At 29.1% G+C, this 11,281-nt stretch overlaps 1 pseudogene across 1 annotated transcript; it reads right to left on the bottom strand.

Moving 5' to 3' along the window:
- Positions 1 to 9,322: 9,322 nt before the first annotated feature.
- On the bottom strand, positions 9,323 to 10,128 carry LOC102590708 (chaperone protein dnaJ 11, chloroplastic-like; annotated as a pseudogene). Its single transcript, XR_366801.2, has one exon. The product of XR_366801.2 is annotated as a chaperone protein dnaJ 11, chloroplastic-like (transcript).
- Positions 10,129 to 11,281: the final 1,153 nt, after the last annotated feature.

Below are 11,281 nucleotides of genomic sequence, written 5' to 3'. Positions count from 1 at the left end.
TTTAAAATATATTAAACCAATTTAATAAATTAAAGTATGAAAAATCATTTTTTGAATTGATTGACTAACCTTTTTTGAGAAAATGACTAAATAAGCATTATTATTTTAATTAATTGAAAAGGCTTTTTAAAAGTTTATTTGGGAGAGATCTTAACTTGAAACAATTTTAAACGAACTAAAAGTGTGTTAAGTAAAAAAACATTAAATAACGTTCTTTTTAAGAACAAAGAGTTTTAATTCAATTAATGATATAAGATCTTATTAGTAAAATAAATGAACACAAAAAAAATATATATATTAAAAGTAAACCAACATAACAAAAATAACTCATCTTTTGGGGAATCTAATTAAGTTATTTAAAGTTAGAGTTAAATAAGATTAGTCAACACGTAATCAAATCATTAGAAGAGTACGAGAGATAATGAAATTGGGCCCCTTCTTGGGCCAATTTCGCTATATTTTTAAGCTTTAATTCAATTCCCGTTTTTGGTATACAGCTGATGTATATCAGTGTATATCGGCATGTATATCAGCCCTTTTCATGTATTTCTTGCTTCCGAACAGCTGCATTTTGTCTTAGCCCTGTATTTTTCATTTCTTGACCTGCATATCGACGTATATCTGCTGTATATCGTTGTATATTTGCCTTTTTTCCACCTGCGTTTTTGGCTTCTAGGAGCTCTATTTCAGCTTCCAAACTTTATAAAGGCCGACTCAATAAACAAAAGAAGTGTTGGATTTCAACCCAACTCGCAAAATGGGAGTCCAAGCAACTCGATCAAAGGAATATATGCAAAAAAAAAGATAAAGACGACAAGGATTAGGATAAGGAGGAGGGTCACAACAATTCAATATTTTTTAGAAAAAATAAAATAAAATTACAAACATATGGAGGCAAAATAATGAATCCCAGATTATAAACCTGACATAATTTTAAGGTAATAAAATTATTGTTGTAACTAGGTTCAATAGTTATGAGCATAATTAAAAAAAATAAAAAATAAAAAAAAATGAAGTGCCGACAAAGTTACACTAAGACTATATGGTCAGACTTACTAAGAATCGTATTTGTGAAAATTAATCATTGGAAAGGCAATAACTCAAGTAAAGAATTCAATCATAAATCCATAAATATTTTGACACATTCTTAACAGCAATTATTGTGACAGAATCCAAACTATCACAACATATTAATACATAACTTAGCTAAGTTAATCATGTAATAATATAAAAATCTGATTCCAAAGACCAAAGAGGCTTGACAAACACACATTGAACCTTAAATGGCTACATGAACGACATATACACTTGAAGTTTAAAGCATTTTCTATGAAAAGTTTATTAATGCAAGCCATAGATAAACACACGTACTGGCATGAGAGACCGAGAAGTTAATTTGGGCCACTATAATTTTTTACATCTCAAAGAAATTTGAAGGCAAAATGCATTCAATGAATCATGGCTACAAATCACAATCTGTATTCTAAACTATTTTCCACATAGCCTACACTCAATCTTGGGGACTCAATGGCTTAACACACATCAATATTTGAACTCTAAAAAAAGGGGGTAGATAACAATAGGCAACATATACACAATCTACGCTTAACTATACAAAACTGAGAACCTTCATTGGATTCCAATATCGAGGAGGCATGTTTCAAACAACCCAAAATCAGACCAAAATATACTCAACCGGTAGGCACAACAACAAAAAGAAATTAAACATATAAATGAGGCAGTAAACTATTCCTTTCACATTATTTATACTAGTGGAGGTGCAAAAATAAAAATCAGCCCACAACATGAAGCATACTACTTATAGCGACTAAAATTTAAAATTTTAAACGGAACCACAAACCATAGACAACAAGAGAAGGTTATACAATGGGATAAGAAGGCAGTAATACAAAAAAAAATCATATCGACATTAAAATGGGATCAACCAAACTTTGAACAAAAGAAAATAAAATTTTTTTTTATTAACTGTCAATCTACAATAAGTCAAAATACTCCCGAAATACTGGCATCCTAACAACTTAGATGATTGAGAATCAAACGTCAATGCATTAAGAACAAAAGCTACTCGAATCGAAATGAGTATTACCTTTTAGGGGGCAGCGAACTGAGACAAGAGCGAGCAGGGCAGCAACAAACTTCTTCCAACACCACAAAATTTGAATCTCGAGCAGCTAACTACGGAGTGCAAATCGGACTCGCGCAAAGATTTGCTCACAACTTAGGATCAGAGAAAACGTATGATATTTCTTAAATATAAGAATGATTGTTCTCTAACAAATTTCCAAACCCAAAATCTCTCTTTTTCAAAAGAAATCCCCCCCAAACCCAAGACAAAGATGGATTTTATATAGGAGAAAAATGAATTCCATTAGAGGGGAAACGGATTAAAAATTTCAATTTCAAATCCCTTTTTATCCGGAAACAGTAGAAAGGATGGGGTGAGTATGGGCGCTGCAGGGTAGTTGAGCGAGATTTCCAAGTTTGCAGCGCAATTTGCTCGCTGAATTTCGGTGTTCGCGTGAAGAAGAAGAGTAACAGGGTCGGGTACTGTTTTGGAGTGGGTTGAGGCGGCTGGAAGAGGCTTTTTGTATTGTTATGTATGTATTTGATGTATGGGAGTGTATTATTATATTGTTGCATGTATGGGTGGGCTGGGAATATTGTGGAGAAAAGGAAATGGGCTGAGAAGTGGGAATGTTAGGCCGGCTGATTGCTGGATAAAGGTAGAAAAGGGGCCCAAAACTTGGTCTTAATAAGTTTAAGGTGGGGTAGAAATGGGCTAGAATTATAAAAAGAAAATGGCCATTTGAATTTCAACTTATAGCCAATTGGGATTAAGAAATATAGCCAATTTTGAATTAATTACTGAAATCGGCTAAAAATTAAATAAGACGAATTTAATATAAATTAATTAATGAGCTTCTTAATCTTAACGAAAACAAAAATAAATTAACTTAATTATAAACTAATTAATTCAATTACAAAAACTAATTAACTCAAAATTACAACTATAACTTAAAGCAAATTAATAAAATATTTAACTAAAATGTAAAATCTTTTGTGATAATTTTCAAATATTTATAAAATAGCGTGATTGCAAAAATATACATACTTATTATTAAAAAGTGATAAAATTATTTTATTTTTTTTTAAAAATAACTTGAAAGTATTTTGAATTTCATAAAATTTATTAAATCAAAACTATAACCATTCCTAATATTTAAAATATAATAATAATAATAATTATTATTATTTTATTTTATTTTTGACGATTTTCGAATAATCATAAAATATACTAATTATATACATAATTATGTAAAACATGTACATCATCTAAAATTTATGAAAAGTGACAAAACTATTACAAAAAATCTTGCAAACTATATTATTATTTTTTTTGGAAACTTTATAAACCTAATTATTTTAAATCGTTTGAAATTGGAGAAGCTCGAAATGATTAATTTATATTGTGGAGGGTCAAAAGTGGGTGTCAACAAATACTATAAAGTATATATTATGGTATCATTAAGGCTTCATGTTCAAAAATTACTCATTACTCATTAGTCAATGATACTATAAGAGTATATATATACTCTTATAGTATCATCGACTAATGAGTAACTTTTGAACAAGAAACCTTAATGATACCAATAATATATATATATATATATATTGATTTAGTATCAATCAAGCAAAATTATCAGTCTTAATGATATCGATACAGTATATGATACTGATTTATTATCAGTTAAGCGAAACTATCATTCTTAATGACACCAATACAATATATGATACTGATTTAGTATCAGTTTAGCGAAATTAGTTGGGGGTATATAGTGTAATTATTTAGTGGGGTATGAATGTAACGAGGTATATGTTTGTAATTGTTTTGCTTTTATGGGGTATTTCCTTAGTTTCCCCAATTAGTACTTCCTTCGTCCTTTTTAACTTGTCAAATTTTGACTTGACACACCTATTAAAAAAATATTGATTGGTAAAGTGAGTTTACCATTGGAAAAAATTCGCGAATAAGCTTATATATACTAGTTAATTACTTAACATAGCTATAGTTTGTCTTAATTACAATTCACGACCTACTTTTAGCTATAATTACGCGGCTCAATTTTTTAGTTTTATATAATTTGCACATTTGTATAATTCAAAATTTGTATAATATAATTTGTATAACTTTTGTATAATTGTTTACATTTTTTATGTTTGTAATTGTATAAATTAATTATTACAAGTTTATACAAAGTAAACTGAATTATACAAATGTACCCGCGAATTATACAAACCAGCGAATTATACAAATCTGTGAATTATACTAGCGAGACAACTTAAACTGTAGCTACAACCCATAAATATGCAAACTATAGTTATGGTGCATAATTAAGTTTATTATAGTGACTATTTGCGAAAGTTCCTCTTTATCATTTACTACTATTAATTGATAGGGTCCTAAATAAATTGAAGGTATAATTGAAAAAAATAAATTCTCCTTTCTTATTTGTCAAAATGACGAATAAAAAGGTATATCAAATCAGGAAATATTGACAAGTAAAAAAAGGAATGGTGGGAGTAGTTGTAGATTATGATTTACTTTACTCATTCATATGTCTTTATGAAAGTTCCCCTTCTCTTCTTTTGTTTATTTTTTTAAAAAAAGTTAAAGCTTCTAGAAAATTTTCAGTGCTACCTTGCAAGTTGCATGGAACTAGAAAAAGAGAATAAAAGAATTATAATGGCTCCAGTTAATTAATTCCTTTAATTATGGAGATCTTTTTGTGTCGAGGGGCTGCATCTTTCTAACTAACTAAATATTTTTTTTGATATTTAATAGGGGGCCTGGCAATTGGCATCATGACTTAACGCACTGTTATTTTGATAGATATTTATTTGCACTAGGAAAAAACTAAATCAAATTAACAAATTATGATTAAATAATTTAATATTTTGAGAATACATACTAATTGATCATTGTTAAATAATGTAAGTCTACGCATATGCGAACACATCGAATTCTTCTTTTGGAATATTAATATCGATAATCGGGTGCAATTAAGATTTTATCATATTATTATTATTACGCAAGATTAAAAAGATTCGAAAAGATATTTCAGTATATTTTTTCTTTAAGAATTTTGTCAAATTTTTGTTTCTTTTATCGACAATTTGACTATAAGATGATGGCCCCGCTGAATATTTCTGATACAAGTAATAAAAAGGTCAAACACTCAAATTATTATTAATTGGCCGGTAGAGAATCAAGACAGCCCATGTTACCTTTTATCGGTTGAATAATAATGTACTCCAGTAATCAATTTGCAGGTATAGTGTGACAATAGTTTTTTGTTTATTTATTTTTATATATAATCTAAAACATATTTAGTGATAATTGAATTAATGTCATTATATTTAAAGTTCTTAAAGCTTTTAGCGATATATAAAGAATGTTCTTTATAAACATTATATTTATTATTATTATTAAATGTAAAATAATTATATTATTATCGTTAAATAATTAGAAAATTCTTTATTTGTTATAGTGGACTAATAACCAAATTTAGTAATTACCAGTTTACATCTAGCAAGCAACAACTTTTGGTCATATTTATAAGTAATATATAAATAATAGTGTAAATCATAGGCAGATAAGTATTTACCCAAGAAACAACTTTCGGTCATATTTATTAGTAATATATTGACATATTTATAAATAATAAATATCGTAAATTACGAGAAAAATCATTATAATAGAGTTAAAAATATGAAGGAAGTCTCTTAAATTATCTCAAAAACTAATTATAGTCTGTAAGTAGTTGTATATATGGATAATATAAAGAGCAGCTTTCACATATAGCAAATACAAAAATCATATTTGTATGTTATAACTATAGTTTGCATAATTGCGCTCCATAACAAACAATAAATGTGTATATTTCACTATACATATACAAAAGAAAGCAGTTGTATATAATCTATTTCTGTTTCGGTATACATATACAAAAGATCAATTGTATAATCTTTGTTTGTATAAAGCTAGAAAGAGAGAAATGCAAAAGAGAACTGGGCAGAGAAATATTTGTATTGTATAATTATAAGTGTATAGGGCAAATATATATGTATTTGCATGTGTATATACAAATTTATCTCGTTTTATACAAACAGAAACACAATTTATACATTTTTGTTTGTATAAGCGAGAGAGGCTAGGGAGAGACTGGCGAGCGAGATCTGGGAGAGGGGAGAGAGGGGAACGAAAATATATGTATATATACAATTTTCTCTCGCTTTATACAAACACAAATGCATTTTATAAATTTGTGTTTGTATAACAAGCGAGAGAGGCGAGGGAGAGAACGAGAAAGGCGAGCGAGATTTACCATAAGAGAGGCGAAATAACAACAGTTTGCTATGGGGTATAATTAAATCAAACTATGTTTATAGCATTTAATTTGAATTAATAGTTTGATATTATATACAATTTCCCCTAATATAAAAGCAAAATAAATTAAAAGGGATTAACCTGAGGCCTTGCGTTATTAGTATTATACTACTTTATTCTTTTAAATATTCGTTATATTTTTTTTTTATCTTTTCACCATTTTTTAGGATCATAAAATTTAAAAGTCTTTTTTATATTTTTTGAAATTCATGATAAATCAAAAATGGAGGTTGAACCTGGAACTGCCACATAACTACCTACAATTTTTTCTTATATTAAATGATGAACCAGTCACAGCTATAGATTCTCTAGCAAGTCTGTTATGTCCCTTATAATTCTCTGTTTGGTTTAAGAGGTGATATTTTTTAAGTTTCATGAACCGATTAGGATAATGTATTATAAACTTTATATATAACCAGTAACGTAGCAATTATTTGATGCAAATGATTGAACATTACTTAGCAGCTGTCTGTAATCAGGAATAATTTTACTGTCTTTGTGACTCTGTCCTAATTTATAGAATTTAAGGAATTAAACAGTTTAATTTCAGTACTGAATTAAGATATAAAATCTTAAATTTTTTATTGTTCATTGCTTCTACTTAAAATAAACAAGTCACACACAAAGCAAATCTAATTAATCGCAATTCACAAGGGAAGTACCTAACTTTGTCTTTTCACATCGGCCAAACATTAATAAGATCATGCAAATTAAAGAGGCAAACATATAGCTACCCTACCAAATATTATCGTACCCAATTGATGTGTTGTTTGATTGATACAAAAAATTTAAAAGATCTTTTTTTTAATAATAGAAATCATTCTCTTCTAGTTAAATAACAAAATTAGAAATTTTAAAATCAGAATATTTTTTAAATATAATAATCGATTAAAAAAACTATTTATCAATCGATTAAATAAAAATATGTCACGTAAATAAATTGGAGCTGATAAAACCAAAATTATGTCACCAGTTGCTAGGTCCATCTAAAGTGTTAGTTTAAAGTCAGACACTTGCCCTATTTTTATTTTTTTTATTTTTTTGTTTTCTTTTCAAAATCTTGGAGTTTGGCAAATCTAAATTGTGGAATAAAGTCTGTTTAGTTTTTTTTTTTCTCATGATTCAAAATCAAATACTCTAATTAAGAAAGAAACAATATTATTATCTCCTGATGAACATTTTATTAAAAATATTTGTCTCATATTACTTAATCACTTGCTAAATCAAGATAGGCTTTCCATTCTACCCCTACAATTAATAGTATTAGGAAGTTTAAACTTTAAACAAATTTTGAAGATCTAAGAATTTCTTTTTTCAAGAGGCTAACGAATATGAACAAAGGGCAAAATAGTAAAGTTGATAAATCTATTAATGATTTCTTAATTATCATGTAAAATATAAAGTGTCCATCTAATATGGGATGGAGGGGTATTCAATACACCACATTTTTATGATAGTCCATTAGTTTAGTTACTAGTTTTATATAAGTTGACCACCTTATTAAAAACACATGTCCCAAATTATTTATCCACTTACTAAATCAAATAAAATTAATAAAAACAAATCATTTTACTTCTATATAAAATAAAATTTAAAAAATATCCCCTCGTTCACTTTTATTTGTCACTGTTTGACTTGACATATCTATTAAAAAAACAATTATTGATATTGGTATTATACCAAACTATCCTTATTAAATGATATTTATTATTAAGTCTTGAAAAATGATTTGGAGAATTAGTATTTAATGCTGTGAGTAAAATATGAAAAAGTATAATTATCTTTTCTTGATATGTTAAAAGTGATAAATAAAAATGAAAATCTATTTTAAGAGTAAGTGAATGAGAGTAATTAAATACTTTGTATCTATTTTGATGATTCTATTCGTAAGCGTTATGTTGTTAAGAAATTATGCTGATATTTTTATCAATATAGATGAAGAATAAATTAATAAATCAACTATGGTGTAAATATAAAATGAATCATTTCATATGAGAGGACGGAGTATAAGTTACAAGAAACAAAGAGTGCATCCTCCAATAGGGACAGCTTTTAGTGCAATCCGTTTACCCGAACATATCGATGTTAAAATACATATATGACTTTATTATTCCAATTTAATAAAATTCCACTACATTACAAGAGCAAAACCTAGTGGCAGCCTGCAGTTTTGCGTTATGCCATAGTTTACAAGGATTTACAGTAAATCAATTGGACATATCCTACTAAAAAAATATTAAATTCATAACACTACGATTTTTTTTTTGATTAATTATAATCACTTGATTAGTTACTACTATTTGCAATGTCATTTTTTTTTTAATCATGAACCTTTTATAGATTTTTTTAAAGAAAAAATCCAAAATACACTATAATGGATGATGGAGTTTTAGAATATGTTAGTTTGCTTTAAAAAAAATCGATTTTTATGCTTGAATTTACATCAAATATTATTAATTTAACCCTCATCTGAATCAATCCCCAATGAATGTAAATCCACAAAAAATTGAACAGAGGGAGTATTATATAAGTTTTTCTTTGCAGAGTGTTTTCTTTCATTTATTGGTTAAAGAAGAAATTATCAGCCTTTTGCTTTGTCAAGGATTTAAAGATTAGTTTTTTTTAAAAAAAAATAAAAATCCAAATTATAAAAATGGAAATATGTAAAAGTATGGAGGTTCCAATCTTAGGCATAATTATCGACGAAAATGCTTATTGAGCAATTTTTTTAAAATTAAAGAGCTCGGATCGAATCAATATTGTTATCGGAGGGCTTGTGGCCTCTCTTTATTTTATTTTTTGGTAGTATATATAATAGAAGTTAGAAGAGAGAGAAATTGTAGAGTAGTGGAATTCTGAGATTTGAAATTCATGTTAGTATTAAGTTATAATAATCAGCATATACAAAGTAGAAACTCTAATCAGATAACAGTAAACATAGCAAATCTAGCTAATTTTCTTCTTTTTGTTTTTTTCTTTTTCCGTTTTAAAAATCTCTTTCCCACTATGCCTCACAAAAATATACAACAGGCTTTGAATGACGGAGAGAGCTACCAGCACTGATCTGTTTCCCAGTTCCTGGTAGTATAGCCGGTGAATCCCGACATTGCTGAAGGAGAACAGCCGCCGGAGTACAAATTGACACTCCGGCGCCTTCTGAGTAGGCGGCGGTCATAATCGGCACGTTTGTCCCGGATCCGACAAAGTAGAATAGGCAGAATGAATCTTCATGAAATCGTCCGCCGACGTGTCCTTCTGATCAATTGCCGCCACATCAGGATGGCAAACTCTAGCTAATCTCCGATAAGCTGCCTTGATCTCCTGGATCGTAGCGCCGATCGGAATCCCTAGAATCTCGTAGAAAGACGCCGGAGAAGCATGGACAAGGTTAGAAGGCAGCGTCGAGTACCTTGAAGCCGATGACGTGGTAGATTCAGTTTCGACGGAAGCACAGGTCGCCGCTGCGGCGGTCGTGAAGATACCGGACTGACGGAATCTGACGGAAGACGGTGATAGAACAGAATTGTCGCCGGAGGAAAATATATTCACCGGCGGTGGCGGAGTTTGAAGAAACGAACGAGGGGAAGTAGATAGCATGGGCATGTTTAGTTTTTTTTTTTTTGTGGAGTGTAATGAGTCAGAGAAGGCGAAGGGGCTAAAGTTATATAGAAGAATGGGATGAAGTTTTAACTGTGCTGTGGCCAAAAAGAGTAACTGAAATGTGAAAAGTTGGGGGGACCAAAAAGAAAAGTAAATAATGGAGGGGGCCAATGTGTAATTATGTGGACAAAGAAGTTATGGAAGGAAGGCTTATCCGTTTTATGTATTTGGTGAGTCAGCACTTCTGCTTATCCGATTCATCAATTCAGTGAGTTCTCAGTTTGATGTCAGTATCCACATATTAGGTTTTTGTCTCGTTTGAAGGGTTAAGATGAATTTAAAAGTATTAGAGTAAAATAAAATAAATAAATAAATACATAATATTTAATTAAATATTTTTTTAATCATATTTACTAAGTATATTTTATACTCCCTCCGTCCACAATTGTTTGGCAGGTATACTAAAAATAGATGTCCAAGATTAATTGTTAATTTAAACAATCAAGAAATAATTAGTCACTTTTTTCCAATTCTGCCCTTAATGATAATGTAGTTCAATTGAAAAGTTACGTGGACTTTTGGTATTCTTGGTATAGTAGGGTTATATTAGTCAAATTACACCTTGTACTTGGTGTGCATGACCTTACCCTGACAAATAATTGTGGACGGAGGGAGTAGTAATTATATGAGTATTATTTCTTTCTCTCTCTCCTCTCCTCTCTCTAGCTCTCTTACTCTCTCCCCTTTTTTGTTCAATGGTGATGATATTTACAGGCAATGAATGAACATCCTTGTATATTTTGACATCGAATATATAGGATGAAGTTAATATTAAATACACTTAATTGAATTTAATTTTGAATATGTTGATACATAAAATGGTGACGAGAGAAGAAGAGAGGCGATTCATATAAGAGAGATACATTTATGAGATACAGTGTATCTAGAAGTAAATACTAAAGATAATTCAAATAAAATTTATAATTATTAAAACTGTCTGCATTGAAACATTATTTTCTGTTTCTTGAAAATGTTTTGGTTTGATAGTATTTAAATTTTTTATTTTTTGCCAAACAGGGTTAAGCTTGTGACTTTGAGGGTCGTTATCGAAAATATCAAAGAAGAAAGTAACAAAGAAAAAATATATAGTGTATTAATTAAAGGAAATCTTAAAATTGGAATGGTTGTAAACCGCTGAAACGGAAGCGGGCC

This window comes from Solanum tuberosum, unplaced genomic scaffold (assembly GCF_000226075.1).
Source record: "Solanum tuberosum cultivar DM 1-3 516 R44 unplaced genomic scaffold, SolTub_3.0 scf00020, whole genome shotgun sequence".
NCBI classification, from domain to species: domain Eukaryota; kingdom Viridiplantae; phylum Streptophyta; class Magnoliopsida; order Solanales; family Solanaceae; genus Solanum; species Solanum tuberosum.
The sequence above is the reverse complement of the archived record's forward strand: the minus strand, read 5'-3'. Positions and strand labels throughout refer to the sequence as shown.